The sequence below is a fragment of the Benincasa hispida genome, chromosome 3 (assembly GCF_009727055.1).
Source record: "Benincasa hispida cultivar B227 chromosome 3, ASM972705v1, whole genome shotgun sequence".
Lineage (NCBI taxonomy): Eukaryota > Viridiplantae > Streptophyta > Magnoliopsida > Cucurbitales > Cucurbitaceae > Benincasa > Benincasa hispida.
This window is the reverse complement of record NC_052351.1, coordinates 37723025-37729871: the sequence shown is the minus strand read 5'-3', so window position 1 is coordinate 37729871 and position 6847 is coordinate 37723025.

Here is a 6847-nt window from a genome sequence, read left to right as displayed (position 1 = left end):
TGACTAAACTCTTTAGTCATGGGATCCACCATCTGTTAATTGTTGGGTACTTCACTAAAGACCGACAACTGCACTCTTCTTACTACATATATATTTCTGTTTCCATATCAACCAATCAACAGTGCAATAACCCTTCACAGATCGCTAGTAAGTACAGTTGGACCAATTTACCGTTTTGCCCCTGTAGTTACATCTAACTCCTTAAGTACCACTGATTAATCTAATGAACAATAAGTCATAGTCCTACTATGACTTGGTTCTCTCTTCCAAAAAGAGGATGTGGCCACTATGTTTAAGATAGGGGTGTTCATGGGTTGAGTTGGATTGGGTTTAGACCCAACCCAATTGTTCGGGTCGTAAATTTTTTCAACCCAAATAACATTTATTAAAAAATGAACCCAACCCAACCCAACCATGAAATATTTGAGTTGGGTTGGTTCGGGATAATTGGGTCATTTATTTAAAATTTTCTTCTAAAAAGAAGCAAAACGTAAATATATAAAAGTCTAATTTAATTATTTTCATATATTGAATTAAGATTAACAACTCAATTTCAATTTATATAGTGAAAATTTTCTTTCTAAAGTGTAAGGAAACTACTTCTAAGAGTTGTTGAAGAATAAATTATTCAAAAAATATTGGAATTAAATAAAATTAAAATCGATATATGTATAAATAATTGTGTTATAAGTAAAAAAATATATATTTTAAAGTTAATAATAAATTCGGGTTGGTTCGGGTTGGTTTGGGTTGGTTTGGGTTATATTAGGTGAACCCATGACCCAACCCAACCTATAAAATTTTCATTTATTTGAACCCAACCCAACCCAAATGAGTTGATAACTCAACCCAAACCGCATGGGTTGGGTTGGGTTGATCGATTTTTTTGGGTCATCGAGTTTTTTGAACACCCCTAGTTTAAGACCCGAAATCAGCCCTTAAGGGAGCAATCTATCTACTTACCCCTGCTTCGGGGAATGAGTGAATTCTGTCTTGTGTAACTGAGTTCCCAACTCCCCAATCAGACAAATCCCTAAAACGGTAGGCTTGTTGAGTTGGTAGTCTGGCCACTCTCACCCATATTAATCAAAGGACTGCTCTCATAGGCAGGAATTTTCAAAATACTCAGGATTAAGGTCATGTCACCTATGGTCATTTAAGTGAGATGTAAGTCTCAATTATCAACGGTGTTATATAAAGAGATGAATCATTTCGTGATCCGGTCTTATACAAACTCTTTGTATAGGACACCCCCACTTGCATGTCTCTACATGAATGGTCAGGATCAGACCATCTGTAGTAGTTCACAACACTTGTAAACCTCTACAAACTGGGTTGTATCTGTAGTGTCACCAGAATAAGGTATCCCTCCTTAATCCGTATACTACAGACCTTTTAGATTATTACTTAAGACATGATCCACTTGTATATCTCATATACATGCTTAAGTTTACATACAATAACCATGAATCTATGTTTATTGGATATGAGTAAACGTAAATAAAATAACTCTTATTTTATTAATAACAATATGTACAAAGTTTACAAACTACGAGACTCCAGGAGAATTAGGACACCAATCCCAACACTTAGGATAGTAGTTTATTGGATTTTAGGGTTAATAAGACAAAATTAAATAAAATATCAATAACATTATTGAGATAAATATTAATAACATTTATTAATGAAAGACATTTAATTACGTTCACTATCTACGAGTTTTAGGGCATAAAACCCAAGAGTTATACCTTATCTCAAACACAATTCTCTCAAACCATCAAAGTCCTTTATACAAATAAAACAATGGAGTATAAAGACTCAGTTTCCTTTTTTTTCTCAGCCAACAAGGCACTCTTATTCAATGCTCATGTCTCCATACCTCTCAACAAAATGGTCGAGTAAAGCGTAAACATCGCCATATTTTGGATTTTGTTTGTGCTCAGCTTCTCTTTGTTTCTTGTCCTAAGAAGTTTTGAGGTGAAGCTGCTTTCACTTCTATTTATGTCATCAATTGTCTACCTTCCTTTGTTCTTTAAAATATCTCCCCTTTTGAACGTCTCTACGATACTTCTCCTTCTTACTTTCATCTTAAAGTTTTTTGTTGTGCTTTCTTTGTTCTTCTACACCCTCATGAGCATACCAAACTTGAACCTCGTGCCCGTTTATGTTGTTTCTTTAGCTATGGAATTGAGCATAAAGGTTTTCGTTGCTAGGATCCTATCAATAAATGGTTACGTATTTCCTGTCATGTTACTTTTTGGGAGCATTGTATATTTTTCAGTCTCTCATCCTTACATACCCCTCTATCTAATTCATAACTTTTCTTTACTATTCCCTCAAATGACCTTTTTCCTAAACTTGACCCCCACCCCTATCTCTCCTCTCCCAGACCCAACATTGGCTTCCAATGTTACTTCCTTATCTAACATCTTAACCACATCTTAGCCTGCTCAAACTACTTCTCTTTTTGCTCGTCCGACATCAACATCTGTCTCTACTGTTGAATCTAAACCGCACAAGTCATTCCTATTCGTTCCTCCACCCAGGTAAGTCAACCTCCCCATCATCTTCAAGACTCTCATTGTTTCTCCATCATTCAATCTTTAGTTGAACCGTTATCTTATCATGAGGCTAGAACTAACCCTCTTTGGCAACAAGCAATGGATGAGGAACTTTAGGCGTTAGAAAAGAGTCATACTTAGAATTATGTTAACATTCCCTCAGGAAAGAGACCTGTTGGTTATAAGTGGATTTATAAAATCAAAACAAATTCTGATGGTTCTATTGAATGCTATAAGGCTCGACTTGTTGTAAAAGGTTATTCTCAAGAATAGACATTGACTATGAAGAGACATTTGCTTCAGTGGCTCAAACGATATCTGTTTGAAGTATTTTAGCTCTTGCAACCACCAAATAGTGACCTCTTCTACAGATGGATGTTAAAAATGCGTTTCTCAATGAACTCTATATGAGAGGGTGTACATGAAACCTCCGTCTGGCATAATTCCTCCACCCAAAAAAGTATGTCTTCTCCGATGAGTCTTATATGGTCTAAAACAAACCCCATGGGTAAAGTTTGCCAAATTCAGTTCCACTATCACCCAACTTGAGTTTACTTCCAACCAACTCTTTTTACACGTCAGACTTCTTACAGTAATGTTGTTCTCTTTCTTTATGTTGATGATATATTGTTGGGGTTGATGCCCTAAAGTCTCATGTCTTGTAGTTTGTAGACAGTTTGTACGAATGCTTGTGATGTATAATATATGATATTTTACTTCACTTCTTGTTTTTGCTCAAATGAATGTTTTATTTGCTTTAGCACAAACCAATAAACCTAAAATCCCTGGTTATGTTTATGTAATTTAAGCATGTATGTGGTGACATATAAGTGGATCATGTCTTAACTGATAACCAAAATGGTCTGTTGTATATGGATATAGGAGGGAAACCTTATCCTGGTAACGCTACGGATGCGCCCGCTTTGTGAAATAGTTACAAGTGTTATGACTTGTCACAGATGGTTTGATCCTGATCATTCGTGTAGAGGACATGCAAGTGGAGGCGTCCTATACAAAGAGTTTGTATAAGACCTGACCACGAATTGTTAACGTCTCGTTATATAACACCGTTCATGACAAAGACTTCACTTCACTAAGATGACCATAGGTAACATTACCTCAATTTTGAGTGAGTTGAGAACTCCTATCATTGAGGGTGATCCTTTGATTTGCATGGGTACAGTGGCCAGGTCGTCGACTCAAACTTACCACTTTGAGGATTCGTCTGATTTGGGATCTGGGAACTCAGCTACACAAGATGGAATTCACTCCTTCCCTGGTGTAGGGGTAAGTAGATAGATAGCCCCTTAAGGGCTGATTATAGGGCTTGAACGATGTGGCCTATAAGAGGATTCGTCTGATTTTGGCCTGAGAGGTGTTCACACATAGTTGGACTATGTTGTATTGTTCATTAGAGGGATCAGTGATACTTAAGGAGTGAGATGTAACTATAGGGGCAAAACGGTAAATTGGCCCAACTATACTTACAAACATCTGTGAAGGGTCATTGTACTCATGATTGGTTATATCTGATGGACACAGAAATATATTTGTGGTAAGAAGAGTTCAACTGTTAGTCTTTGGTAGAATGCTTGGCAGTTAACGGATGGTGGATCTCGTGGCTAAAGAGTTTAGTCAGCTATTCACGTACCATTGAAGCTTCGACCATAGGTCCATAAGGTTCTCTTGGTAGCTTGGATAAAGTTGAAAATCAGTTTTTGGGTCAGTTTGAAATGTTCAAATTGACTAGAGGGAGTTCGATTATATATGATATAATTGAACTGGTTAATTATATATGATATAATTGACTAAATATATGAGATACATTATTTTGAAGGAAATTGGATATAAATATGATTTATATCAAGTAGAGGAGAAACACTATAGTAGATATATGATATCAAACTATAGGTTAAGAATATAATATGATTATTCATGATTTAATTAATTAGGGGGTTATGAGATAATTGGTCGAGTAATTCTTCGAAATCGTGTGAAAGTGGGAAGTTCAAATTCAGTTATTGTAACTGAATAATAAAATGAAAATTGTTTTCATTTTTGCAAGACACAAAGAAAAATCGCTCATGGTGTGAAAGTATACGATCGAATAACGTTGAGAGCCTATACGATAGTGTCCATCTTCCTAAACGATTGCACACCCGTGCACTAAATGATCACCCACGATTTCTAAACGATCGCTTAGCATACCGACCAGACCAAAATGATCACTTACCATTTGATAGACGATCACTTAGCTAAACCTTTACGATCGTGTACCTTTTTCTAAACGATAAGCACCTGACCATACGATAGTCTTTTACTATCTTCCACTTGCTTGTTCGTACTACATGATCGTCTTTTCCTCCTCCATCTACCAATTCCATCAAAGTCCACCCTTTGGATTCTCACTCCGAGAATACCGAGGGCTTCGAGTGGTGGTTTCGTCCCCGATTGCTATTGGTTCGTGCACTGTCGATCGTGTAGACGACCGTGGTGCTGTTAGGTGACTGTTTGCTGGACGATAAGAAGCATAGAGGAGTTTGCTTTCGCTGAACTGAGTTTGATTGAAGATTTTCTTCAACTGGTACGTTTACTTGGTCTTTTGTATTTTAATTGTTAAATCATGCTAGTAATTAGTGTTACAATGCATATTTTTTTGTTAGAATGTATGTTTGGTAATTCTGACACAATGAAATCGAAAAGATCTGCTTCCGCTCATGGGTACTCTTGTTTAAGAGTACCTTCAGGTATGATAATTACAAGAGATGATCCTCAGGTTATATCTGACTTGCAAAGCTATCTGGGGGAACACTTTGAGATAAAGATTTGGGACCAGTTAGTTACTTTCTTGGCCTTGAGGTTTCATCTCGCTCTGATGGTTACTACCTGTCTCAAACTAAATAAGCTTATGATATCCTAGCTTAATTTGGCATTATGACTCAGCCACATTATCAACACCCTAGATACAAATTTTCATTTGACTCCATTTGATGGTATTCCTCTTCAAGATGCCACCCTTTATCGACAACTAGTTATTTACCTTACTATGACCCGTTTAGATATTGCATATGTTGTTCACGCATTCTACGATATGTCAAAGGCACTATTGGGCAGGGACTTTAGTTTTTTCCCAGTCATCCTTAGTGTTATATAGCTACTCTGATGTTGACTGGGCTGGTGATTCCACTAATCGTTGTTCCACGACAGGTTACTATTTTTACTTAGGTGATTCTCTCATCTCCTGGCGAAGTAAGAAACAAATTGTTGTTTCTTGTTCTAGCATAGAATCCGAATACCCTGCCCTTGCAGATGCTACTTGCTGATATGGGTGTTCCTCAACAATCTACTATTGTACTTCATTGTAACAATTGTAGTGCCATCCAAATTGCTCACAATTATGTATTACATGAATGTACCAAGCATATTAAAAATGACTGTCACTTTGTCCATCTACACTATAGAGCAACCAACAAATATCTTCACAAAAGCTTTATCACCCAGTTGTTTTCTTCAGTTACTTCACAAACTCAAGTTAGTTGCCGAAGGAACCTTTGAAGGCCCTTAAGCGAAAGCGTGGATATCGATCCAAAATTTATTTTTACCGAATCAAAATTACAGAGTACAAATGTTATTCATAATCATAAATTTACAGCATGCAAACAAAAAAAAAGAAAAAAGAAAAAAAGAAAGAAAGAAATGAGAGAATTAGAGTGGGAGAAAACTTACCATTGAAGAACTTATCTTCACGTATTTCCTTTCTTCGGATTTGTCACAAACAAACTCGATCCAAATAGTCACCACCACAAAAGAGCCTCTTGTATTTTCTAATGGGATGAGAATCGCTAAAGAGTTGTGGGCTCTTAGGTTTTTGGAAGAGAGGAAGTGATTGAGAGCACTACATCTACACATGCACTAAATAGAGAGAAACAGGGGGAAGAGAGTTACAACTCCCTCCCAAAACCATCTTTAAAATACATTAAAATAATTTAATATATAAATATATGAAAACTACCTTATCATATTATATATATTAAACTATATGTTATATCTATTATAACATATAACCTATAGTTTTCATTCTCTCAACAATACATAATATTTAATATAAATCTTATATATTAAACTTAATTATATGAATTCAATTCACATAATTAATATTTGAATCAAATTCAAATATTTATTTCTTCTCATATACATTATAGTAATTATATCATATATAATTAAGTAAAATTAATTATATCATATATATTATATAATTAATTCTCTCAATTAATTTGAATAATTAA